The following is a 27,692-nucleotide window of genomic DNA, read 5'->3' on the forward strand; positions in this document are numbered from 1 at the left end:
TCCGTGATTTGTCTTTCCCTTGAGAGTGGTCATAGCTTTCTGTGTGCTGAGAACTATTGGATAATACTCTGAATATTTTGAAGGTTATGTGGGGGAAGACCTTAGATGATTTTATTCCTCAGAAAACTGTTGGTAGTTTTTGCTTCAATGGATGATCAGTGTGGTTAAACTGAAAATTCTCGTGTGTCTCTGGCAGGTTGAATTCCTATCTTGGCTCTGTTCTTTCTGAGTAGCTGGGCTGCCTGGGATGTCCCCAGTCATGTGTGGGTCAGTCATGGGGTCTCTCTTCTCTGCTTTCCTCCTTTCTAGTACTTGCCTCTTGCTCCTCAGCAAAATTCTTGCTCAGGGATATGTCTTCTGACTCCTCAAGCAAAAAGATAACGACTTCTTTCTCCTTCCTTTTCTCCCTCTCTTCCTCCTTTTCCTCCATTCTTCTCTTTTTATTTTTGAGACTGGATTGCTCTATGTGGGTCTGGCTATCCTGGAACTCACTATGTAGACCAAACTGGCCTTAAACATACAGAGGTCCACCAGACTCTCCTACCAAATTACTGGGATTTTTTAATCCCATGCCTTTCATATCCACCAGGTGAGCTTTTTATTTTTTAAAAAATAAATGTATTTTGTTTTTATTCATGTGTGTATGTGTGTCTTAGGGTTACTGTTGCCGTGATGACACACCATGACCAAAAGCAAGCTGGGAAGGAAACAGTTTATTTGACTTATACTTCTATACCATTGTGCATCACTGAAGGAAGTCAGGACAAGACTCAAGCAGGGCAGGAACCTGGAGGCAGGAGATGATGCAGAGGCCATGGAGGAGTGCTGCTTACTGGTTTGTTTCTCATGGCTTGCTCAGCCTACTTTCTTATAGAACCAAGGACCATTGACTCTACCTTCTCAGGATGGCTCTCCAGAGTCCTCAGATGGGTGTAGTTGTTTTTGCATTTTTGTTTGGAGTAGATTGTGTGAGTATTGTCTGTGAGAGAATCGACTGATGATTGGATAGGAAGGCCCTGCGCACCACAAGCAGGACTCTTGTCATGAGGCTAGAGTTTTGTTTTGTTTTTCATAGTGCTGGGTGTTGAATCCAGTGACTTGTTTCAATCACTGTGTATTATGTGTATGCGTTACATGCATGTTTTCCCCATGTGTATGTACACTATATGTGTGGCTAGTGCCAGAAGAGGGCGCCAGATTCACTAGAGATGGACCTACAGGCACTTGTTAGCCATCCAACGCAACTTCTTAGCTGGGTGGGTCCTGACCTCAGCTCTTCTGGAAGAGCAATCTCCAGCCTGTTTTTTGGATTTTGTTTGTTTTGGTTTTTGAGAGGGGAATCTCACTTTGTTGCTCAGGTTGGTCTCAAATCCCGTCAAGAAGCAAGGAGTACACATCTGTGCCACCATGCCTGACTTAGGCAATTTACTTTTTTCTTCTCTCTCTGTCTCTTTTTGTGTCAGTCCTCATTTTAAATATTTATGTATGCATATGATTGCTCTGTCTTCCTGTACACCTGCCTGACAGAAGAGAACGTCGGATCCCATTACGGATCCCATTAGAGATCGTTCTGACAGTGGCTGTTGGGGATTGAACCTAGGTCCTCCAGAAGAGCAGCCAGTGTTCTTAACCACTGAGCAACCTCTCTAGGTCTGGTAATTTTCTTGCAGGAATGGTCTCACCATGTCCGTTTTCTCAGTTCTTACTCACTTCTCAGCTTTCCCCAGCACCGCATCCCCCGATTGTGTTGAAGAACTGGCTTTTGTCAGATTTCCCACTGACCTTCAGTTTGTTTCTTGTCTTCCTTCAACTCACTACTGTCCTGTGAAAAATCTCATTTCCCAGGGGCTGGAGAGATAGCTCAGAGGCTGACAGCACTGGCTGCTCTTCTAGAGGACCTGGGTTCAATTCTCAGCACCCACATGGCAGCTCACAACTATCTATAACTCCAGTTCCAAAGCACCTGACACCCTCCCACAGACATACATGCAGGTAAAACACTGTAGAAAGGAACAGCAGGCTGCGTTCCACTGCCTAGCTCCTGGCCGCCGGCTAGCTTTACCCAAAATAATTACATGAAAACTATATTCTTTTAAACACTGCCTGGCCCATTAGTTCTAGCCTCTTATTAGCTAATTCTCACATCTTGATTAACCCATTTCTAATAATCTGTGTACCACCATGAGGTGGTGGCTTACCAGGAAATATTCAGCATGTCTGACCTGGCAGCTGGTTACACAGTGTCTCTCTCTGACTCTGCTTTCTTTCTCCCAGGATTCTGTTCTGTCTACTCTGCCTATCTAAGCTGCTGTCCTATCAAAGGCCAAGGCAGTCTCTTTATTAACCAATAAAGTAACACATAGACAGATGACCCTCCTCCATCAAAACACCAATGCACATAAAATAAAAATAAATGATAAAAAATTTCACTTCCCACCTCAGCAAATGACTCCCCCATTACCTCCTTAGACTAGCCTGAAACCAGAGCCCCGTTTTCTTGCCTCCTCTTCCTGGCTTACTATTTTCCACCTCCATCTCCTGTAGCAGGGCTCACAGACCTGCATCACCAAGCCCAACTCTTGACCTTTCTTTTCCCCAATCTTCCACATCTACTGTGGGTCTGTAAAGTTCACTTCTGAGCACTCTTAGGTCTATCCGGATGGCTCCTTCTTCAGTGCCACCCACTGAAGCAAAGATCAGCTTTAGTTTTGTTTTTTTAAAAAAGATTTATTTATTTATAATGTATACAATGTTCTGTCCACATGTGTGACTACAGACCAGAAGAGGGCACCAGATCTCACCACAGATGGCTGTAAGTCACCATGTAGTTGCTGGGAACTGAATTTGGGACCTCCAGAAGAACAGTCAGTGCTCCCAACCTCTGAGTCATCTCTCCAGCCCCTCAACTTTAGCTTTAGTGTTGAAGTCTCCTGAATCCACTTTTTAAAAACTTGTGTCCCCCTCTACCCAGAGTCATAGGTTCAAAATGCAAATCTGATCCTGTCACTCTCTTTTTAATGTCACCCATGATGGCCTATAACGCATGATCCTCTTACCTCAGCTTTAAGCACTGGGCTTACAGGACTGTACCACTGCACATGGCTCATGTTGCACTCATGTCTGAAACACTTCAGGGATGACTTACTTGGTAAAGAGCATAAATAAGCATCAAAATCCTTAACCTGACAGGCATGCTCCCCTGCTTATGAGATTCTAGGTCTTTATCTTGTACAATATTGGCCCTACCTCCATCACTGGCTTTTTTCACTGCTATGGTAAGCTCTTTTTGGTTCAGTGTTACTTATTTACTTATTTGTTTTAATTTTTGAGACATGATCTCACTACATAGCCCTAGCTGGCCTGGGATTCACTGGTAGACCAGGCTGGCCTTGAACTCACTATCAAGTTCTGGGATTATAGGGATAAGCATCATGTCTGGCTAATGTTTTTATTTTATGTGTTTAAATTATTTTATGTTTATGGGTGTTTTGTTTGCATGTATGTCTGTGAAACCTGTGTGCATATGGCATTCTTAGAGGCTGGAAGAGGGATCTTGACCTCTGACCCATCTCTCCAACCCATTTGAGAGGCATGCCTTCCATGGGCACAGGCATGTTGTGGGACACATACATGCTAATAGGATATATGCTGGTATTCATTATGCTCAATACTTAATTTTTTCCCTGTTTTTTACACTTCCCACTCCCAGGTACATCTGAGGTTAGAAAGTGGGACCTGGTGGCACAGAAACCTCTATCAACAAGTGGTGCCCAACGTGGGGCAACTGCATCCACATAAAGCCTGAGAGTACTTGGGAAGTAGTTCTAGACACAAAAAGAACAAAGTTAAGCACAGCTTCTTGGTAGGATTTTCTCAGGTGGGCTCTGTTTGCTCGAGGCAAGTGTGTCACATGTAAGAGAGGTTTTCTGACTCAGCTTTAGCTGAAAAAACTTTGCAGCCCCTTTAAGAGGCCCCACGACAAAACACTTAAATGGTGTTTGTGAATAGCTGACAGCATTCTTAGTGGTGGTAGGGATCTTGTAATGCCATAGAGTTGTGGCAATATAAACACAGCTCCAGCTGGTACCTCTGCCTTGAGGCTAGAGTCTAAGAAAGCTAAAGAATGGGCTTGATCCAGTTGTCAAAGCCACAGCTTTAATCCTAGCCTTATAACTTAGCAAATTAAAGACTCATGTGGTCAGAAAAAGAGAGATATACAGTAAAGATAGATTCAAAGATGAAGAAAACCTCTAAATGTTTTACAGTGTGTTTAAAAATATATGTAGGTTTGGGAGAGAAAAGAAAAAGGATAAAGTCCTTAAAACAAAAAAGAAAAAAAAGAGTAGTCAGGTATGGTGGCACACACCTTTAATCTCAACACAATTGGAGGCAGTGGCAGGCAGATCTCTGTGAGTTCAAGGACAACTTGGTTTACAGAGTAAGTCCAAGGACAGCCAAAGATACACAGAGAAATGCTGTCTCAAATAGCCAAAAAATTAAAAATAAAAATAAAAGAGGTAGAGTTTAAAATAAAGCCAGTAAAGATGAAAAATACACAGAGAATCTAGATACTGTATGTTATTGTGTTGTCTTTAAATTGTTTGATGGCCAAGGAAGGAGCAAAAGCTTCTAAAAGATATTTGATTATAAATGCTGCTGGATTAATCCAACATATATATTTTGAAAATGCCTTGACTTCGAAATTTAAGTCAAAAGGTATGTTACTTTGGAGAAGAGGTTTTGCTTTTGTTTCCAAAGGAAATGAGAGGCGGTGGATTCATTCTAGGCTAAAAAGAAATCAGGTTTGATCAAGGAAGACACCCCCCCACCCTGAAGAATCTCCAATAGGAGCAGATGGTTCAGATGATCCAACATTTCAGAGGACCTCTGTTGGAGTTTCCTCTGAGTTCTGCATCCAGAACAGTTTCAAGACTTCTGGCTGAGATGATCAAGCCTCACAGAATATTACATTCAGGACTTGACCAAAATTCAAAATTTTCTTTAGGTCCTGTAAGATTATCAGTGCCCCCAATCAGCAGGAAGTAGCCTAGAAAACTATGTCCACATTCCCAAAATATGGATTATGGATGTTTGCCTTTGTTTAGAATGTTGGTTACAAGTTGTTATGGATAATGGTCAGGAAAAAAAAAAGCTAACCAAAGGAGATTTGATTCAGAGTTCTTGTTTTTTGTTTTTGTTTGTTTTGTATTTTTGTGGGGGAGAGTGCTGTGGGATAATGGTCTGTATCCTCTCAGCTGTGTTTTAGTAAAAACGCTGATTGGCCAGTAGCCAGGCAGGAAGTATAGGCGGGGAAAAGAGAACAGAAGAATTCTGGGAAGAGGAAAGATTCAATCTGCAGCAGTCACCAAGATGTAGAGGAAGCAAGATGTGATGGCCTCATTGAAAAAGGTACCAAAAAACGGTACCAAGACACGTGGCTAACACAGACATGAATTATGGGCTAATATAAGTTATAATAAGGCCCGAGATAATAGACCAATCAGTTTATAATTAATGTGGGCCTCTGTGCGTTTTTGTGGGACTAAGCAGATGTGGGACCTGTTGGGATAGAAACCTCTGTCAACAAGAAAAAAGTGTGCATACTCCAATATGAAAAAGACATTAGTCAGAAGTGGGGTTGGCAGACCACAGTTCAGTGCCTGTTTTTGTAAATAATGTCATTGTTGTTTTTGTGACAGGGTCTCTCTGTATATCCCTGAGTGTCTTGGAATCTGCTCTGTAGACCAGGCTGGCCTTGACCTCAGAGATCTTCCTGCCTCTGCCCACTGAGTGCTGGGATTAAAGGTGTGTGCCACCACCACCCAGCCTGTAAATAAAGTTTTATTAGGACACAGTCATGCTCATTCATTTTTGTACTATTATGGCTGCTGTTGTGAGTGCATGACAGAGTTATATTGTGGAACAGAGACCGTATAGCTCAAAGCTGGAACTATCCAGTCTCTGGCTTTGTACAAATTTCGTCAGTCTTTGATTTAGTACATGCTTTTTTTTTGTTCGTTTGCTTTTGTTTGTGACACAGGATGTTGCTACACAGCCCTGACTGCTTGCTAATTAACGTTTTGCAGTTGTTTTTATCTACAATCAACAAAAATGGCACAGCTGCCAGATTTATTAGTTAAAATTGAATAGCAAAGCTATTTACTTATGTATTTATTTATTTATATTGGGGATTGAATCACAGGCCTGGGTGCATGCTAAGCGTATGTCGTATCTCTTGAGCTACATCTCCACCTAGCAACAGTACTCCTGTAACAAAGGCTTGCTTCTCCATCATATCTCCTCACCATCCTCCCAGTCCTGCCATGGCTACCTCACTCTTAGAAGGGAAAGACATTGAAGGGACAGGGATTCTTGGGGAGGATGTACATTCTACAGAAGAGGCTGGATGGAATAGAAGAAGAGAATAGTCTTGGGTCAGTTTTGTCTGTTTCGCCTTGACAACTGGGGACGTAGTTTTAAAGTCTTGGTGCAACTGGCAGGCATCAGTGACCAGTAACTGCTCTACTAACAGCACAAGTAAATGTCCTGGAGGTGGGTGTCTTCAGAAATGGCTACTTCAGCCTTCACTCTGGGAGGTGCTTCTTTAAAATTACAGCTCCAGGTCTGGGGATGTGGCTCAGGGGTAGAGCATTTGTTTAACATGCTCGTGGCTTTGGTGGCTCTGGGGTCTATCCCAGTACTACAAGGGGAGTTGGGGAAGCTGTTAAGTGTGCAGGCCAAGCAGACAAGCTGGGATTATATCCCAGTTTAGTGTGTGTGTGTGTGTGTGTGTGTGTGAGAGAGAGAGAGAGAGAGAGAGAGAGAGCGAGAGAGAGAGAGAGAGAGAGCGAGAGAGAGAGAGAGAGAGAGAGAGAGCGAGAGAGAGCGAGCATGAGATGAGCCTGGCAGAGGTCAGTGTTGAAGTCTTTCCCTAGTCCTCTCCATCTTATTTGTTGAGTTAGGGTCTGGATCTTGCCCCGCTGTCTAGGGAACCCCAGCACCCTCCTGTTCCAGCTGCCTCTGTACTGGGGGGTAACAACTTACCAAGTTGTTAAGTAGGTACTGGGGATCCTAGCTCAGGACCTCATGGTTTCGCAGTAAGCATTGTATCAGTCAGGTCATCTCCCCAGCCTCCCAGCTTAGTCTTTGATACCATGTGAATGGCTTGGGAGGGATTAGCTGGCCTTCTAGCTACTAACTCATTTTCTACAGGATGATGGGATGCTATGGGGGGGGCAATGTGGCGTCTGTGGTGTTGTGCAAGCACTTGGCAGATATTAGCTGTCACGAGTGTACTGGAAACTCAGCTTCTTTGCAGAACCAGTTCTTCCCATGAGGTGGCACCATCCAGCAGCCACTGTCCCTGAAGCTTGACATGGGGTGGCTGGCTGGAAATTTACTTTTTGCTTATTATCATTTTTGATTTGATATGGTAATTTCAAGGGGATAAACTAACATACTATCTTGTGAAACCCTGGGAGTTTCACAGAAAGGCCAGAAATATTGCTGGCATTTGGGGCTGGAAGGAGCTGTTCTGAGTATTGCCGGTGGTCATAGTTAAAGTGGCATATAATTCATTGTGCAAATTAGGGTATTTTGAGAGTAAAAAAGGGATTATTAATAACCATACCGGGACAAGAGGAGTAAATGGGACATTGTCCTCGAAACTTGGATGAACCTTATCTGTAGCTAGCTCAGTGTACAGTTATTCTTTTGGTGTTTGCCTGAAACGCAATGGAATTCTTCAGAGACCTGACACCTCATGCTTTTTGGAGTTCTTTCTCCAAAACCCTCTGGCCTTGTCATTATTTGAGTTTCCCCCGATGGACCTGACCAGAGTCACACAGATGATAAGACGCCTTGGTTCTTTGTGCTGGATAATCCCTTCTCTCCAGTTTTTCCAGTAGAGCTTTCCTGCAGCAGCATGCCCTGCAGACTCTCAACAACCCCATCTCTGGCTGTGTCAAAGTGGGGTGGGCAGCCTGGGTTACTGCTGAGGGGGGAATATCCCAAGATTCTCTGTAATTCCAAGATTTCAGATCTGCCCGTGTTCCTGTAGAGTGAGAGGAGGGGAAGAAACTGGCATTCACTCCTAATTCATCTTCATTACCTTGGACACCGCTCATCTCCTAAGCCCGAGGAGTACTGTGGATGGGACCCCTTTCCCTGGAGAGGCGCTGGTGGCCTAGAGTGTCTTGACCACTAGACAGACAGAGGCAGGCAGGATCAGACACATCCATTTGGCTCAAAAACTGGGAGCCTGCTCCCTCACTCGGCTGCTTTGTCTGATTCCACCAGCAGTGACCACTGCCAGGCCTTCTCTGTACCGCCTCTTCTACACAGCAGACGGAACTGACTACAGGATGTGGTGGTCGGCTGGGGAGACTTCATGCCAGAGGAGGCTGGGTTCGAATGAGGTTTTAGCGGAAGAGAGGAAGGAGGCTGATTCTCTTGGTGGGAAATGAGAATCCCAAGGCCTGGATTATTGGTTGAGTCTAACCGAAGAAAGACTATGCGAGGTGGCCCAGGAGCTAAGTGGAAACTTCCAGGTAGTCAGGGGAACGCAAGGGAGATCCTTGCAATTTAAACATTTTGTCTCAAGCTGATATGGCGGCCTGAGCCTGTCTTCTGCTGGGCACTATGGGATGCCTTTAATCCCTGCGCTCAGGAATCAGAGGAATCAGGGTCTCGGAGTTATAGATCAGTGTCGGTAGACCACACAGTGAAGTCCTAGACAGCCCGGTCTGCATAGTGAGTTCTAGGTCAGTAAAAGCTACACAGTGAGATCTGTCTCAAAAAAATCTTTTTCCCTTCTGAGATTTCGTTGCCCTTATGAGGACAGAACATTTTAAATGACAATAAGGACAAAGAGAGTTGAGGGTTTTAGTGGCCACTTCGGAAACAAGTTTAGGTGTTACATGAATCCGAGCCTGCAGGAAGGTAGGTCAGAGATGTCAAATGAGTACCTCCTGCTTCATCTTGGCCCTTCCCGGTCTCAGTGCCTTTTACTAACACTTGGAGGCTCTCTAGCTCAAGCGGAGGCTGCGGCTCCTCTAACAGAGTATCTCAGGGCAGTATTTAACTCACACCCGCGTTGCCAACACCTCAAATAGTGCTCCCGAAATACCAAGCACAAAGTTCTTAGGTGAGAGGTGAGGTCAGATAGCCGGGCACGAGCTCGAAAACTGAGACCCTGGTCCTACAGCCTTGGGGTAGCTTGTGTGGGCGTCTAGCCCTGGAGCGCCACTTTTCAGGCCCTGCCCTCCCTCCGCCCAACTCCGGGAAGGCGCGGCCAGGCCAGATCGTCGCAGGCGACAGGCGTAGTAGTGCCACCTTGGAACAGGCCAGCCGGGAGTTACGGTACAGAGGGAGGCTTCGGGAACCCCATAGGAGAGTGGCACAGTCCTCCCTCCAGCGCTCACGAGGCGCACAAGGCCGGAGTGGAGGGGGCTCGCTACCGCCCTTTGCCTCGCTGTGTCGGGTTCTGCCTGGCATCTGGCAGCGGGGTCCACCCACAGCGCAGACCGCTGGTCCTAGTTCTCTCCGCCTCTCCCACCCCGCCCCTTCCTAGCCCCGCCCCTGTGCATTGAGACCCCACCCCGCAGCCCGGTGAAGATCCCGCCCCCTCCGCCTGCCGGCCCCGCCCCCCGTTTCCGCTGGTCGCGGCGGTGCGGGAGGGAGCGGAGCCGGGGCGCCACACCGAGTCCAAGCGTGGTGAGTGCGGCTGGGGCGGGCCCGCGACTCGGGGCTCCAGAGGGCGCGAAGTTTCTGGGGTTCGGCTAGGTGAGCGGCGCGCGGGGCAGGCCGGGCTGGGACTCGTCTGGGTTCCCAGCAGGGTGGGAATCTGGGGGTGCCCGGGGAGGCGGAACTCTCTAGGGGTGGGGGTACGGGCCGGGGGAGGGGCGGGGGCGGAGGAGGGGCTGGAAGGGGCCGGGGCGTCAGGGGCCTGTCACTGCGTTCCCCGGGCTTTGCTGCTGGTCAGCGATGTCTCAGGAATGCGCGACTGCAGGAGCCGCCTCACGCCCCAGCCCAGGGATGGGAGACCCGTGGGATGCCACTGGAAGGAGACCCCCCTGAACCGTCAGGGATCTGGCGGCAGGCGGGTTGGAGATGGTTCACCCAGGGCCGCAGATACGGTCTAGGCCTGCCTACAGACCCGCCGGAACCCCCCAGCCATTCCTTGGGCTACTTGCTGGTCGAGCGGCACTCAGAGTGACAGGGCTTTGGCACACCCCTAGATCTGAGATGTAGCCCATCTGTGCGTGCAAGTTTGGGCCTTTAAAAGAACTTTCATGTGGTTGAAAAAAAAAAAAGTCCAAACAAGCAACAGCTTATGACAGCGGCAATTGGCGTTATGCATCACGGACTAGAGTTCTGGGTCGCTTCTGTCTCTGATGAAGGATAATGGTCACTAAAGCATCTTTCTCCAGATGACTGTCAAGTCTGGAGAAGTTTGTATTTTGGGTAGTGAGCTCTCCTCAGAACTAGGCTGATCTTGCCACTCTCCATGCCTAGGTGAGAATGCAGCGGTTTGCCTTTCATGGCTCAGAGAACTAAATTTGCCTTTTTGACCTGTGCCTGCACCCTCCCCTGGGGTGACTCAGGCATTTCCTCCTCCAGGAAGCTTTCCTGGACTACTGGAGAGCACAAAAAACTCTTGCTTTGATCTCTACAGACCTGTCTGCTCCCCTTCTACACAGAACAACCTCCTGGAAGGGTGTGGGTGTGTGTGGGGTGGGGTGAGGTGGGGTGGTGAAGCTTGCTACCTGGAGAAATGGGGAGGTTGGAGAGGGATTGTGGAATATCTCAAACAATGGACCGGGTGAATCATTTATATTTAGCCGAGGAATGCGGGCGGGGGTCAGACAATCACAGCACTTCCTACAGCAGCCTGGTCCTGGCGCCTGATGTGGCTGAGTCCAGGACTGGGGTTTAGAGAGGAGGGAAGGGCGTAGGGATATATACAACTCCAGGTGTTACTGGGTTCTTCTAACTCATGGAAGACCTACTGTGCACAAGGCCTTCAGCGAGTGGAGCGCTTCCTAATGAAGTGATTTTTGTTTGTTTGTTTATTTGGTTGGTTTTTGGTATGCTTGGGAAGACTCTTTAAATCCGTGAACAGAGATGTAATATTAATACCAGTAACTAGTGTTCATATAGTAATTTATAATCACGAAATGCATTTGCTGCACACAGGCTGGATATACTTTTATTGATCTGTACTTGCCTTTGGGGAGTTACATTTACCCGCCTTATTGGTTAGGGAGATGGCACTAGAATACATTATCTTTAATGTTACAATAACCGTTGAAAAGTAGAGCTGGATCTGGAAACTTCTCTGTGCACCCGTCTGTCTCCGTCTATACTGAGCCAGTCTGTGCCCTCCCCTCAACCATGTGTGAAGCCTTGGGCAGGTTACTGTCCTTCCCAGCTCTCTGTTTTGGAGGCCCACTGGGTTGAAAGTCTCCAGAGCCTCTCATCCAGCAGCACCTAAACTGACGGTGTAACATGTTCTTAGCATCCAGTCAACTTATGCATTAAAATTTTTTATTTATTTTAAATTAGCATACAAAGTAATAGGTCCCATTATGACACTGTTGTAAGTAATTTGTTTTTGCTGATCGTTCTCCCTCTCCTCTTACCCCTTCTCCCTGCCCACCTAATTTTTTTTCTTTTAATTTTAGGTTGTGTGTGTGTGTATGTTTGCATGTGCAGGTAGAGGCTAGAAGTCTATACCAGGTGTCTTACTCAATTGCTCTTCACGTCTTATTTTAATTATGTATATTTTGAGACCGAGTCTCCCACTGTGTAGCTCTGGCTGGCTTGAATTTACTAGGTAGACTAGGCTGGACTTGAACTCACAGAGGTCTGTCTGCCGCAGCCTCCCGAGTGCTGGGTTGTGAAGGGGTGTGGCACCACCCTCCACCATTTTATTTTTTTTTTTTTGGTTTTTCGAGACAGGGTTTCTCTGCGGCTTTGGAGCCTGTCCTGGAACTAGCTCTGTAGACCAGGCTGGTCTCGAACTCACAGAGATCCGCCTGCCTCTGCCTCCCGAGTGCTGGGATTAAAGGCGTGTGCCACCATCGCCCGGCCCGTTCTGCTTTCTGTATGATATACTGTCTTAGTCTCTTGCTGTGTGCTTACCTTAAGCTGACTTTGGGTTTCTCCGCAGGCATGGTGGAGAAGCAGCCTGCTTTGTTGGTACAAAGTCTCTGGGCCCAGGCTGGATGACAGGGTGTCCTCCCTCATCCCTGGCTCTGTGACCCCAATGCACCTGGTCGCGGGGAGTGAAGGAGGGATTGAGCTGGGGCCTTGGGCCAGCGCCTTCAACTCTCTTGGCCTAGGCCTCCTTCTTACACAATGAGGATGACAATACCACGTTTTCAGGGCCGTGGGAAGGCGCCCTGATGTCATGCGTGTGAAGCAGGTGTGCAGAGTGGAGGCTGCTATTTATATCCTAGCCGGGTGGCTCGGCCGGCATGCTGGGAACACGAGAGGACAAGACTTCTCTTCTTCTTCCACTGAGGCCCAGGACGGCGAGGGGGCATTTCTGCTGACTAAGGGCGTGGAGGGAGTCCAGGTGCTTTCACCTGGCGCACCAGCCTCTTCTTCCGCCTCAGGCTGTCTGTTTCACCTGCCTCCTCCTCTTGTCCTTCCAGGAACCCACAGGTCCAGCCAGACTGCTCTCCCAAGCATGGCCATTTCTTTGTCCTGGAGTTTGTGCTGTTCCAACCTTTCTGACTGTCCTTCCTACTTCTACCTTCTTGTCCTCCAAGACCCTGTACAGGTGTGTGTAACTCTTCTCAGGGGCCCTCTGAGTCACCGTCCTAGGCGAACCTTTTGTTTTCGAACTCCTCTGGAGTGTCTTTATGTGTCTCTTGCTAGGTAATTCCTTGATGAATTTCATCATCATCACCAACGTCATCAACATCATCATCATTTTTTTTTTTGATACAAGGTCTTGTTATATAGCCCAGGCTGGTTTTGAACTTGGAATCTTTCTACCTCTGTCTCCAGAGTTCTGGAGTTCCTTGTTGAATTTTTGTGCTAAGTTCTGATGATGTATAAATAAAAAAAATGACAGAAATTTCTAGGCATGGTGGAGTATGCCTATAATCCTAGTACTTTTGAGGCTGAGGCAAGAAGATCAGGAATTTAATTTAAAGTAACCCTTAGCTACCTTCTGAGTTTGAGGCCAGCCTGAACTGAGTGAGACTCTGTCAAAAAGAACAAAACCAAACCAAAAAAGGTTCTTGCCTTCTTTGGACATATAATTCAGTCAGGAAGTTAGGAAAGGCGGGGGGAGGGCTTCACAAAAATCACAGTTTAATGCATAAAGTGAGGTGTGGTGGTGCACACCATGGGTCCAGCTGTTTGGGAGGCTGAGGCAGGAGGATGTAGAGATCTAGAGTTTGAGGCCAACCCTGGCCAGCATAGTTCGTGAGCCACTTCTCAGAGCAGGATGATAGGAGAGTTCCAAGTTGGAGCAGTAACCCTTGATGGAGGAGGGGTACCTTAGGCAGCAGGAGGTGAGAGACACCAACCTCCGAAGGGAGTGGTTGCCGTTGCCCAGGAGGAGGCGGGAGCAGCCTGAGGACAGTTGTGTGACTAGCTCTGCAGGGCTGCAGACGTGTAGAGACTAGCTAATGAAGAGACTGGGCAGGTAGATGAGCCATCTGTAGGTGGCTTCAGTTGTCCGGCCAGGGAGTGAATTCCATACATCCATCTGCTTGCGAGAGGCGGAGTGTCTGGCATGTGTGGCCACTGAGTCAGTGAGCTTTGAGGTTCTGGGATGTTTGTGGTTTTGGCATGAGGGTCACAGAAGCAGGTCTGGGCTCAAGGATGTTAAGGATGGATAGAAATCATGGTGAATGGCTGGGCATCTGCCAGGAATGGTGAGGAGGAGGAGACCCAGAGAGACTTTAGACATAGGATCAAGACCGTTTGTGAGGGCTGAGGTGTGGCTCTGTGGTAAAGCGCATGCCTAGCCTGTGTGAGGCCCTGGGTTCCATCCTTACCGTTGCAGAAACCCAAAACCAAGCAAACTAATCCAAAACCGACTGTGAGTTTGTCACTGGTGAGGACGCATATTCCATGCGGTAATCCTCAACAGCCTATGGTGTTCCCCTGATCTTTTAGGAACTTTGACTCGGGCCAAACCAGGGTTTGTGGCTTCAACATAGAAACGAATTTTAGAATTAGGCAGTATGAAGCAGAATTGGAGATTTTATGTTAGGGAAGTGGTTCTCAATCTTCCCTAATGCTGTGGCCCCTTAATACAGTTCCTCATGTTGTGGTTACTCCCAACCATAAAATTGTTTCGTTGCTACTTTATAACTGTAGTATCTGAGATATGACTCCCCAAAGGGTCGCGACTTACAGGTTGAGACCCGCTGGGTTAGGGGGAAGAGAGGTGCTTAGACACAATGTGAAAACGTGATCTTCAAAGGGGATTGTAGCTATGGGCTTTTCAGAATAGTGTCACAGTTACCACCACCATATGTACAATTTTGATGGATATCAAATTATATTTTTAAGCGTTGCCTAAAAAGAAGCCCTTATCCCCTTTTAAATTAGAAGTATTTAAAATAAACCATGTATTTATTTTGTCTGTGTTTTGTCTGTGGGCATGTGCGTGCCACTGTGAGCGTGAAGCCAGAGAACACCTAGCGGAGTCGGTCCCCTCTTTGTACCGCTGGATTCCTGGGGATTGGACTCAGGCCATCAGGATTTTACGCCCTGAGCTGTCTCTCCAGCCCTTCTGTCTGTTTTGTTATGGCGTTCTAGAGAGGCTCATGGATGGAGTTATAATGTGAGCAGGTAAAACCAAGCGCCACCAAAGATGACGAAGAGTTTATTTAGTGCATGTCCTTTCATTGCAAATAAGTCTTGTCAGGTTCCTAAAACATTCCAGGATCCATCTGGGAAGGGAGAAGGGCCTCAGAGTTAGTGGCCCTGGAACTCTTGCTTCTCTGCTGGTGAGAGGTTTAACCAGATTCTCCTGTCCCTATGGCTTTCTGTCTTGCTTGACAGTGGTTGGGAGCCTGGAGAGATGGCCCAGTGGGCCAGTGCTCAGGGCTCTTCCCGAGGCCCTCTCTCTGGTCTCGAGCACCAGCACCCACGCCAGGTGATTGGCAGTTCCAGAGGATGCAGCATTCTCTTCCGGCCTCTACATCCACATTTCACCTTCCCATAAATAAGAGCAAACAGGGCATACATACACACGTAAGAATATACATAAACCTTAAAAAGATTGGGTGGAGTCATGAGGGAAGCATGCCTGGGGTTGCACTAGATTGGGTTCTCATTCCTATCCTATTTCCACTGGGCTTCATCTTTTTCTGACTAGTTTTCCGTATCTTTAGCATGTGGTTTCTAAAGACCTCCGATGTCCCCATTGTACTCACTGCCCAGAGGCTTAGACCAGACTCAGTATAGCTCCCTGACAGTCACAAGAAACCAGCCTGTGTCTTCTGGAATCCCAACTTTGCACCCACAGCAGTATCTGTACGCAGGCCCGGGCTTCTCCGGAGTCATGTTTCCGTGGGGAGTCAGATGTTTCCTGTGTCTGTCCCCATGTCCCAAGCTGACTGTCCCTAATGTTTGCTGCAGTTTCTCTTTCACTCCTTGACTGTTTTCACTGAGCTGTTTCAGCCCCACTAGGGTTACTGTGGGTGTGAAGGAGATGGCAAGAACACGGCTCCTTCCTATCAGCCATATGGTGTACAGAAACCAAACTTAACACCTCAAGAAAGTTACAGACTTTTATATGTTGATGAAAATTGTAAATACTAAATCTTTGGGTTTTGTCTTTAGTCTTAACAGTCTGTCCCAGGGCTGGCAAATATAAGGCAAGGATATGGTTACCTCCAACACTGCCTAGAGCAGACATTACTAATCAATTACATCTGCCTTTCCTACTGAGCTGGGGCTTGGGCTGTACTCATAATGCTCCAGGCACCCACCACCACCAGCTAAGTGGCACTGGCACCACAGCTGGAACCTGTCGGCCATTTCTGAAAGCCAGTTGTCCAGTGAGTGGATGGGAGACTCCTGGCCTGCCGAGAGGCCATCGCTGCACAGATTTTACCCTGGTGTGGCTTCACAGCAAAGATGACTTCAAGTGTCATGTTTGTGCTGGAGCATCCTGGGGTCAAGGTGCTTACAAGAAATACAAAGAAACCAGGTCAGCGTCAGTCCGGGTCTATTGTGTGCTAAGGTCTTTCTTACTAACCTGTCTGAAGTCAACGTTTGACGTTTATTGGTTTGTGTGTATGTATGTATGTACGTGTGTGTGTATGTACGTGTGTACGTGTGTATGTATGTATGTGTGTACGTGTGTATGTATGTATGTACGCGTGTGCCATAGCCTGGGTGGGGAGGTCAGAGGACACATTTTTGGAAGTAGTTCTCTCCTTCCTTGTTTTGAGGCAAGGTCTCTCTTGTTCCAACTGTTGTATTGCATAGGTGGCCTTCCAGCTGACTTTCCCCGTCTCCACTTTAGGAGTGCTGGGATAGCAGAAATTCTTTAGCTTTTTACCAGCATTCTGGGGACTGAGCTCTGGCAGTCAGGGCTGGCCTGGCAAGCACTTTTTACCTATGAGCCATTTCCCTAGGACCCTCCCCCCCTTTGTGTGTGCACACGTGCACTTGTGTGGAGTGACAGGGTTTTACTGTGTAGCTGGGACTGGCCTAGAAATTACTATGCATTAAGGCCTTGAGTTCACAGTCTTCCTGCCTTAGCCTCCTACGTGCTGGGATTTCAGGTGCAAAGTTGGTCTTTTTTAACTGTGGGCTGGGGGCTCGATCAGGATACTGACATTTTCTAGCCCTCTCATGTGCTCCGGATCTTGATGGTTGAATTAGATCTTGGGGTCAGGAGAAGTTGGTTTGGAGAGGCTTTGGGAAGCAGGAGGAGCCAGTAGCTCTATGTTTCCTTTCTTCTCCAATAGGCTGGGGAGCCTTGATGGAGGGGCTTCCCACAGGCAGGCTGGAAGGAAGCTATGGGAACTTCTGGCCAGCCCCTTATGCCGCCATTCCAGCATGAGGAGTACCGACCTCTGCTCCTCCGGGATCTGGCTGCTGCGGTGTCTCTGCTCCCAGCACTCTTCAGGCCCCTGCTGAGCGAGTCTGCCAGAAGCAGTGCTGCGGATGGTGCTGATTCTGGTTCCCTGTGGGAGCTGCTTACAGACCTGGGCCATTTTATGTTTTAATTTATGTGCATTTTATCCCGTGGCTTCTCCCTGCTGGGCGACTTGTAAATCTCTTACCTTCCCTGAACCCTGAAGTGTGGTTGGTGGAGGAAGGAGGAAGGCTTTGATGGTGAATGTCTGGTGGCTTACTTTTGCCAAAAGATTCCCTGTGAGTCCTAAAACAGACTATTGAGTGGCCTAAGAGCCTCTTATCCTGGCAGGTTTTGCCTGTTGAACTTAGATGGTCTGAGTTTGTGATTTGTCGGCGTTTAGCCCCAGGTTTAGGCCCTTTACACATGTCCAGCAGGCCTCTAACGTGGTTCTGTTTAACAGTGGCTTATGTCTCATTTAACATTCTTAAGAGTCCCAAGAGGTAGGATTTTACAGAAGCAGTTGCTAAGATTCCCTTTCTTGCCGGAGATGGAGCAGGGACCAGGACCAGCCAAGGTACTCTGCCTCACTTTCTGCAGACCTAGGCCATTTCTTATCAGCCCCCTGGGAATTCTCGCAGGACTCTCCCAAGCCTATTTACACCCAAAAACACAAACACAAGCTCCCATTTTGGGGAGGGGTGGGCTTAGATTCTTTTTTTTTTTTTTGAGACAGTGTCTCTCTACATAGCCCTGGCTGACCTAAAATTCACTATGTAGATAGACCAAGCTGGTCTTGAACTCCCAGAGATCCATCTGCCTCTGCCTCCTGAGTGCTGGGATTAAAGTTGTGTGCTCCCATTTTTAAGTCTTTCCCCTTCCTCCACGGGTACTTGCACGGGTGTGGGTACTTGTTCTTATTCTAGAAGTTCTGGGATTTGGGGGGCGTGCCTATGGTTCTGTTGTGTTGTAGGGAAAGACCCAGGGACAAGGAGATGGGTTTTCCTGGGCACAGTGCCTTCTTCCCCATCCCAGACCCCGCTGGCCCTTTTTCTGTTGGGCCTCACAGGCCGCGTGTGGATGAGAGTTTCCCAAGAGGCCTGCGTCACTTTGGGCAGACAGACAGTCCCTGACGTCACGCCTTTTCCATCCAGGTGACTTGAGCTCTCTCCTGCACATCTGTGTTGATGTGCTGAGTGAGAGAGACTCTATGAAGGACTTAGCAGACAGGAAGTTTGTCCTGACTGATGGCTGTGACCTCTGGGGCTTTGGCATTTCTTGTCATGCTTGTGGACATCTGGAATGATGTCCAGCGTGGGGAGCGGTCAGATCCTGGTGCCTGTCTCTCGTCACAGGTGGCCTTTGTAAAGTAATTGCCTTCTTTGGGCTGGGGGACTGGGTACTAAGATTCCTCTGGTTCTTGCCTAGGTGATATTTTTCAAGGTGAGCGCTGTCGCCCTCTGGATTTAGCTTCCAGACCCAGGCCTTCCTAATTCCTCCTCCTCTAAAGCTCTCTTTGCTGCTGGCCTAGAGCAGGGTGGAGGAGGAAAGGCAGAGAGTTAATGAATAACCCGCGGCTCTGATTTCTGATGGAGGACAGAGATTGTTTACAGAGATGGCTGCCTGTTTGGAGGGTGGCCTGTCCCTTGGCCTTCCTTCTGGCCTGTTGAAACCCAGGTCCTCACCTGTGTTAGGAAAGCTCACCCCGCCCCCCCGCCCCCCCCCCCCCCCCCCCGCAGCTTCTGGTGAGCAACCTGCCTTTGCCATGTGGACCAGAGACACTGGGGCTGGTGCCTACAGCCTTATAACTTCAGTTTCGGTTGCAGCCTTGGCCAATGAGGCAGGAACACTAGCTTCTATGTAGTGTGGCGTCTAAGCCAACACAACTGCAAAGCCCAGACAGAACTGGCTGGGCTGGGCTGGGAGAATGGGAGGGCATACAGGAATTCCTTCTGACCAATGCGCCTCACGTTCTAAAAGCACAAACTTGTGCTCTGGGGCCAAATGTGGCGTTTTGGTTTTTTGATCTATCTTTTGTTTACTATTGCGAGTGCTTTTGAGTTTGTCACACCCCTGCCATCCCGCTTTCCTCTTACAGTGAGTGTCTGGGAGTGACTTTTACTCGGACACTTTCTGAACCTGTCTGCTCCCTGGGGCCAATGTTTGCTAACTCATTTGATCTTGTGCGTGCAGCAGGTGGAGAAGAGCCAGGGGATCTTGAAAGGGTCAAAAAGTCCCTCGATGCTTTGGGGCTACCCTTATTTGTTGCGGAGACGTGGCTGTCACTGCAGGACTCCTGGAGGGCCCATGGTCTCTGGGAAGGATCCTGGTAAAGCATTAGCTTTGGTTTGGTAACTCTCAAAACAACAACTTTGTGAAGATTTGAAAATAATGAAATTCCCAAGCTGGGTGTGGTGGCACACTCCTTTAAATACCAGCATTTTAAAGGCCAGTCTAGTCAACTGACCAAGTTCCAGGCCAGCTAAGACTATATAAGGAGACCTTGTCTCAAAAAACAAAAACAAAAACAAAAAAACCCCCAAAGAAACAGAAACCATAGAAAGAAAAATGGCAATTTCTTAGGTTAAAAAGAAAAACTGAGGCAGGGCAGTGGTGGTGGTGCACACCTTTAATCCCCACACTACGGAGGCAAAAGCAGGTGGATCTCTGTGAGTTCAAGGCCAGCCTGGTCTACAAAGTGAGTTCCAGGATAGCCAGGACTGTTACACAGAGAAACCCTGTCTCAAAAACAAACAAACAAAGACCAAAAACAAATAAACCCCAACCAACCAACCAACCAAAAACCTGAAACACACACACACACACACACACACACACACACACACACACCCTTCTCGAGCTTTGGTGGGTAGTGGTCTGTGAGTACACTGTCTCCTATCATGGGATAACATACACATGTTGCTGGCAGTATGTATAATGTATGTTCCTTCCCCTTCCAGTGATGGTATTGTTTCTGGTTCAAAGTCAAGGAGAAGGCCTTAAGAAGAGTGTCCATGGGGCATGATCTTGGTCAGGGGTAAGCTCAGCGTGAGCTTGTAATTGGTATGAACACGCATGTGTGTGCTATTAGTAAGTATGCGTATGACTCATGCACCCATGTGGGTCTGCACAGACAGGAATACTATGTTGTTCTGGGACTCAGCTGGGAGGCCCAGCCGTGGCCTCTCAGTAGGTCAGTACGTGTCTGTGCCCTCTTTAGTAGCATGAGTACTGGCAGCCCTGACTACTTCCTTTGTTTTGGCCAGCTGCCACAGAGTGGTGTCTGAGGTTAGGCCCAAGCTCTTCACTAGCTGAAGGGTGGAGGTGCCAAGGACAGACGGACAGATCTTGTCTCTGCCTCTGCTAGGCCGCATCCTATGGAGGAGGGAGGTGGGGAGTGCTCTGAGTAGCAGGGTGACTGGCTGGTTTGAGTGGAGTGTGTTTCTGGGTGTGTACGCATGCAGAGTGACATGTTTTGTTTTAGGGAAAATGAGGTAGAGGTCTGGGCTTGCAATTTCCCACTTGTCTTAATCCTGGGAGAATCTAAACAGCTTTGTTTAAAAATTGGACATGGAGATTGCCGGGACCTGAGTGAAGAAGAGCTGTTGGGTCCCCTAGGAAGGCAATTAGGTTTGCAGCCAGTGTCTGGATCTGTGTGGCCATTATGTGCGTATGTGTGCTTGCATGGATGGTTGCAGCTTGCGGACCTGGCTGGTGGTGAGGCAGAGTGTTTACAACACAAACCGTGACACGGTCACTAAACAGACAGGATCCTCACTGGCTCTCACTGGCCTGTTGCTGGGGATGGTTGGGGACAGGGGAGGGGGCAGTGCTGGGCAGTGAGGGGCAAAGGCAAGTGTGATTGGGATGCCCATCTTGGATATGTTCTCCAGTGTTAGAGAAGCTGGGGGTGGTTATGGCCGGTCAGCCTGTGTCTGATAAAACAGCCCATACCTCAGTGCATGGAGACTAGCACAGGATGGACTGATAGGGAGGGTGGATGATGTTCTTTGAGAGATCTGGTGTGGGAGGGGGAGCCTGGCCTGGAGGGAAGGCTGGGATTTGGGTAGATTTAGGAAAGGGGCTCTGTGTGCTTGCAGTGGGGAGTGGTGAGCTTGGAGGGTGGTGGAGACAGGTTCTGTCTGCCTAGAGGAGGACCTGGCTGGCCAGGTAGGTGGGGTCCTTATTCAAAATGCCACAAATGCTCCCCAGAGCTGTTTGGGTTCGGGAAGACTGGGGCTGGAAAGAATGGGAGAATAGGAAAAAACCCAAATGAAATTAAAGAATTAAAGAAATTAAAGAAAGCAACAGCTGCTCCTCTTCCTTCTACTATTGTTGCAGACATAAAACAAATATTTAAATATTACATAAATTATAGAAATGGAAAATCTCCCCCAATTCTGTCCTCAGAGACAGTGGACATTAATACTTCAATTTGTGCTTTTTTACAGATTAAAAGGTTTTTTTCTGTGTTTATTCATTGTGTGTGTGTGTGTGTGTATTCTACCAAGGTACATGTGTGAAGGTCAGTTTTGTGGGAGTCAGTTTCTCCTTCTGCTTGCGTGTTCTGGGATCAAACCTGGGTTGTCAGATTCCACAACACCTTCCAGATATTTGCATAGTAAGCTGGCATCTGGCCATTGCCCTGCTCATCTTCTCCGTCCACGGGTAGACAGGTTGATTCCCTCATTCTGCAGCCATCTTCCCACACCAGGATGACCTCATTCTTCTCGGTGGCTGTGCAGACTTGCTGAATGGGTTTTGTGTCAGTTTTCTAAGCAGCGTAGCAGACGGTGGGTTCATATAACTACCGCCTGTTTGTCCTCTGTGCTGTGGGTTAGCCTTTTGTTCTGAGCTCAACTGCTCATGCCTAAGCTCACCAACACGGTGACAATCCACTGAGGGCTCAGGGTCCAGGAGAGTGTGGCTCACATTTGGAGTGGCTGACCGGCTCTCCCCTGATAGGGTTCTCACTGTGAAGAAGGCTAGTAGTCTTTCAGTTCAAACTAGAATCTGTAAGCACCAATGAGGTCTGAGCTCAGAATTCTCCCAACACAAAGTCCATCTACTGCTGGAAAAGGCACGGTGCCATTCTGGGGTGGGGGAGAGACTGTGTTTCTTGGTGACAGGATTGGCCAGGCCACATCCAGGGCTTGTGTGCCCAGGGATGGATGCACAATCCTTGCCTGCACTCCTTGCCTGCACTCAGGGGTCGGAGCATAGACCAGGGAATAGACCCCACCCACAGACCTTTGGAAAACAGAACAGTCCCCTTTTCCTCCCATGGGAAGGTCAACTAGGGTCGTTGGTAAGAAGTTCCTGTGCTGCTTCCAGGCAGTTTTAGGTAGATTTGGTGTGCCACGTGTGGGGGGTGGTGAGCAGCTTGTGTAGCAGAGTGCTAGGCTTTGGAATAGAGTCTGCTGCCATCAGACTCTTAGAGCTGCTCCCTCCCATCCCGTTTGCTCTTTGAAAGTAGCCAAGAGTTTGGCTACTAGATACCGGCTGCTGTTTTTTAATGTTTCTTTGAAAACTGTCGTTCTGGGTGACAAGCCTTTAACAAAGCCAGATGGGCACTCCAGGTCCAGGTCTGCGGGGATTTCACTCACTCCTTTGTCCAACCTATCGATCGTAGACCCCAGGCTCCCTCCTCATCCAGTAACCCCAGCGTGGAAGAAGTTGACCTGGTCTGTGTGATGCCCCAGATTTCACACTCCCGAAATTCTCAGGCGGCTCACAGCGGACTTGACATTTTGACTTCCCACAAGGTGTTCGCTTTTATAGTTTTCTCATTCCTTGCTTCGGTAGCGCTTCTCTCCCTGTGAAATGTTGACAATGGCTGGAAGGCTGGAGGAAGCAGGGAAGAGTCAACAGCTCTCAGGGAGCAGAGCTGTGGTGGCCGAGCTTTGCCTGGCTCTGGGGATGTTTATCAAACTCACCTTTCCCTGGGGTCCACGCTGGCCCCTGGTGGAGCACACTCCGAGAGCCGTCTTCCTGCTGGCCGATGTGCTTTCTGCAAGGAAGAACAAAGGCGAAGTGGGCCTTTGCGTTAGGTTTTATTTTCTCCCTGCTCGCTGGCAGCATCTTTTGGAAAAGAAATGTTTTGCAGCCAAGTGGTTCACTGTGAAAGCATTCTGCACCCCAGGCATAAACTCTTGGCAGCCCTAATAGAGCTCATCAAGAGGACTTGGTGACGACTGTAATCCAGGAGGGAATGTGGCCTAGGGCACCTGCGTGAGTGAGGGACACAGCATCATGCTTCTGTGATGGCCCTGATGGCACCAGACCAGCGTTGTGGCTCCACACTTACCAGCGCTAAGTGCTGATGGGCAGTGTAAAGCCGGCGGTGCAGTCCTCTGAGCGGTCTGGCCATAAACCTCAACCACACTCTGGCCAGGCATCTGGAAAAGCTGATGGAGGTCCTCAGCCTGCTGGGTTGGGTGTTTGCTAGTTGGAAGCAAATGGGAGGTCAGCTTCTTGTACCAAAAGATCCAGGAGGCTCTCTCCGATACCTAACTCCTTTGATTGCATCTATATACCCCCATTGCTGGTTCCTCATGACGGTGAGAGGGATTGAGCTTCAATATGCTCTGAGTCGCAGTATCCAGCAAGCAGCAGATAATTTAGGACTGAGAATCTCCTGGCCTGGGTACTCTGAGCACAAAGAGAGCTGCAGTCAGGTGCAGGATTAGGATTAGGTGAGTTTCACCCTTTTCTGCTTGTGGCTATCAACTATTTGTTTTATCTAGATCTCTGGTTTCCTGCCTCGATGGCCCCATAGCTCTCTGTGGTACCCAGGGGTAGGCTATGATGACAGCTGGCCAAGTAGGGCAGGTGTTGCTGCAGATGCAGCCTGAGCCCTCTGTATACAAATCAAAGGAGAGGCCTACCTTGGCAGAGCTGGAATTTTCAGTTACACTGAATTGGGTGTGAAGAACAGCGGTACCCATTTTCCCCCTCCATTCCATCTCTACTTACTTATCTACCTGAGTCAAAGCTCGTTATAAAACTGCACATCCTTAGCAGTAAAGGATCATCCTTGCCCGAGGATGCTCACTGGACTATGCCTTGAGCCCTGGGGACCATTTTTTAAGGAGCTAGTCATAGGTGGCACCTCTGGAATATGAATGTGGCTGAGAGGGAGTTAAGAAATGGGGAGGCATCATGCCCAGGGCTGAGTGAACTTGTGAGTGCCCCACACCTGCCCTCCATGGGAACACTGTAGTCTAGGACAGGTCAGGTGGGATGGCCTCTCTGAGAAGCTCATATCCAGCCATGCTGAAAGAGCCCTGTGCTGTGCTAGGGCTGGTGGAGTCATCTATACTGTTTTCTCCCCAGTGAATTCTTTCGGACTTACTGGCTTTAGGATTAATAGGATGCTGCTATTAATCGCAGGACACACGCGTCAAGAGAAGCAGTCACAGAATAGCCCTAAGTCCTCAGGGGCTGGCTTGTAGTTGATTTCAGCTGGCCCTGGTGGTGCTGTGCCCATCAGTAGAGGTGGGGACCCGCCTCTATCTGTGTGGCTGGGGAGGAGTAGTGACCCTAGTCAGGGAAAAGGAGGATGGTGAATGGGCTGCAGGGCCCTTCTCCTTCAGGTCCAGGTTCTCCTTGGACTAGTGTGTTGAACCTGATTCTGACTCTAGAAGAAGGAAGGAGATTGGGAAAGCAGGGTTTTTAGCTTACTGTGAAAGCCTTGGTGTAGGTCGGAGAAGTGGGGGCGGGAGTCAGCTGCAGAAGGTAAACCTGCCTCTAGACTGTCTGACACCACCCCTGGTCCAGCTACTGGGGAGGGTGCAACAGTCCAGCAGGTCAAGAGCCATAGTCATGGAAAACCTCATCAAGTGTGATGGAGATAGGAAGAGAATAGTTTCAAGTATAGAAAGAAACACAACGGGCCAGCATGGTCGGAGGGGCTTATAGAAGACCTACTTGCCTCTAACCTGGGGAACTGCCTAGGTTCTGCCACTTGGTATTTGGCCTTTGGAAGCTCCTTGGTGAGGCAGTCTGTGTCAGTGGTGGCAGCGGTGTGGTCAGGCATTTTGGGATGAAGTCTTTGGGAGGGTCAAGCCAACCATACACGCATCAGGCTCCTTCCTTGTCTTGCCTCCAAGGGAAGTAGTTCCCCAGTCTGTTCCTCTTGCAGATATCAGAGACCAATTAAGAAACATTCCCTGGCCTTCCTGAGGCTGAAATGTGGTTTTAAGGAATCCCTTCAGAAGGTGCTATTTTGTGGTAGTGGTGCTTTTAAACCAAGTGTCTTTAATACAGTCTTAATTCATGCCAGGAACCAAAGCCTTGCTGCTACTACATTCTAAACCCAGTGGGGTGGGCTGCTTTGTGGCCTCTGGTTAAACAGAGTTAACATTAGGCTCAGTACTGACACAGCCTCTACTGCCTTTTTCTGCTGGTGGGGCACACGCAGCACACACACACACACACGCACACATGCACCCCCCCCCCAAACACATGGCAATAATAACGATTTTAGTGTTGGGGATCAAACCTACGGCTTTATACACGCTAAACATTTATTCTACTGAGCCAGTCTCCCAGCCCTCTATATTTTCATTTTAATAGATCCTAGTAATTTATGGGATGCAGCATGATGTTCCCAAATACACATATAAGGTGCAGTGGTCAGATCAGGATAATACCTTATACATTTATCATTCCTTGTATAGAGAACATTCAATATCTCTTCAGTTGTGAGGTGCGGTCACACTTGGGAGTCAGAGGCAAGTGGATCTCTGAATTCAAGGCCAGTGTGGATTGCAAAGTTCTAGTACAGCCAGGGCTGCATAGTGTCTCAGACAATAGCAATAACAAGAAAACATCCTAACAGTTATCTTGAAACGCTTGCTTGTTTGTGCCCCGGAGACCCTCCTATGCCCTGCGACATCCCAGCTGCACCCTGTGCCTCCTAACCCTTCTTTGGCTCTCCCTCGCCACACCCATATTCTCCCAGGCTCTTGTGACCTAGGCTCTGTGACTCTCTGGACTTTAACGTTTAGCTTCTACAGATAAATGAATGTACGAGAAGCGCGTCTGCTGTGTCCCCAGCTCACTCCCAGTGCACACGGAGGAGCAGAGACTGGCAGAGACTGGGGTTCTCCTCAACGGAGCTTTTCCTGTTTTTGTGTGGCTTGGTGCTGGATGGACACTTACTTGTTTTCCGTCTTGACGCTGGGGACAGAACCTGGCTGTATGCATGCTTAGCACACACACCAGCACTGAGCTATGTATCCCAGACTCTGTTTACTTTAATTTTTAAAATTGAGTCACAGTTGTCTTATCGGACAAGGCTGGTCTGAACTCATGATTCCTGAGTGCTGGGAATGCAGGCGCATGCTCCATAATCGACTTCCTCTTCTATTTTTTGAATGAATGAGTGCTGCACAGGCAATCTAAAAGAGACGTGACCCTGATCTCATCTGTTGGTCCAGGACTGAGTGCTAGCTGGCTGTGCTTAGCCATCCATCCTCAGTCTCGTGGTTTAAACTGGCTCTGCGGAGGAGACCCAGGTCAGGAGCTCCTTCTAAAGGTACTGAAGCCTGAGGGCACAGAGTCTTCCCCAAAGGCTCCAGAGAGGATGCTGGGGAAAAAGGGAGGTGCTGCTTGGAAGTTGGTTCTCCTGGGTTTTGGGCAGTTGGACAGAGGAGCCAGGAGACAAACTTTCTTGATCCTTATCTGTGTTTGGTCTCTGGTGTCATCCCCCCCCCCATCCCAGATGGTTCTCTTCCTGTCCTTCCTCAGCAGTGTACACTATCCTCCCCCACCCCCAACCGCTCCTGGTGAGCTTTCTGATCTGTGGACAGCTTTGCAGAACATGTTCCCAAATGACCAAGTCCGTAAGGACTTGAGATTGGCATGTGTGGGGTTATTTTGGGGTTGGTGGGTCAGGCTGAGATCTCTCTGGCATGCCTGGCCTCTGGCCTCTCAGAATTGACCAGAATGGAAGGCTGATAAAAATCAAGGCTCCAGGAATAGCCGAGAATTTGCTTAACCTCCGGGAAGAGGTGCCATTGCCCTACCCAGAGTCCACAAAGGAAGTGGGACCCCAGGGAGGGTGTGATGGGGAAAATGAAAGTTCCAGAGGCTTCTGCTTCCCCTTCCTCCCTGAGCCTGCCTGGTCAAGGGGGTGGTGAGTACAGCACGGGGCTCAAGGCCAATCTGATAAGGAGCAGGACTCAGGGACCAGAGGAATGTTGTTCCCCCCTTCCATCCCTCCCTGGGGAGTTGCCTGGTAACAGCCATTGGCTGTGCCAGCAGCGGTTCAGATTCTGTCTCTCTGTGTCCCACTGTTTCTCAGTCCTTTTCAAACAGAGGGTCGACTGGCAACAGCTCTGCCCTCAGATCTTCAAGGGCCCTCACTTCTTGCCTCCCTTGGAACCCATGGGTGAGTATGGAGTGCCCTCTCTGTGATACTGGGTACCTTGTAGCCCCTCTGCCTGCTTTGTATTTGTGACAAAATCTCACGATGTGACCCAGGTTGGTCCCTAGTTCATGGTCCCTCTGCCTCAGCCCTAAGGGCTGGATGACACTGGATGGCAGACATGAACCTGTCTGTTGGGAGCCGGAGTGGACAAGCATGCGAGGACACAAGAGGTCAACTAAAGCAGTTCAGGGTGCC

General features: G+C 48.7%; 1 protein-coding gene across 3 annotated transcripts in view; it reads left to right on the forward strand.

The window, feature by feature from the left end:
- Positions 1-9,611: 9,611 nt before the first annotated feature.
- The window catches only part of Tspan9 (tetraspanin 9), a 182,524-nt gene continuing 164,443 nt past the window's right edge, over positions 9,612-27,692 (forward strand). Inside the window, exon 1 of one of the 3 annotated variants that reach the window (XM_075982671.1) lies at positions 9,612-9,783. The gene's annotated coding sequence lies outside the window, so the exon portion shown is untranslated. Of the gene's footprint in view, positions 9,784-27,379; positions 27,459-27,692 lie in introns of those variants that run through there. The other 2 variants (XM_075982672.1, XM_075982673.1) reach the window with 2 other exon arrangements.

This window comes from Microtus pennsylvanicus, chromosome 8, assembly GCF_037038515.1.
Source record: "Microtus pennsylvanicus isolate mMicPen1 chromosome 8, mMicPen1.hap1, whole genome shotgun sequence".
NCBI classification, from domain to species: Eukaryota; Metazoa; Chordata; class Mammalia; order Rodentia; family Cricetidae; genus Microtus; species Microtus pennsylvanicus.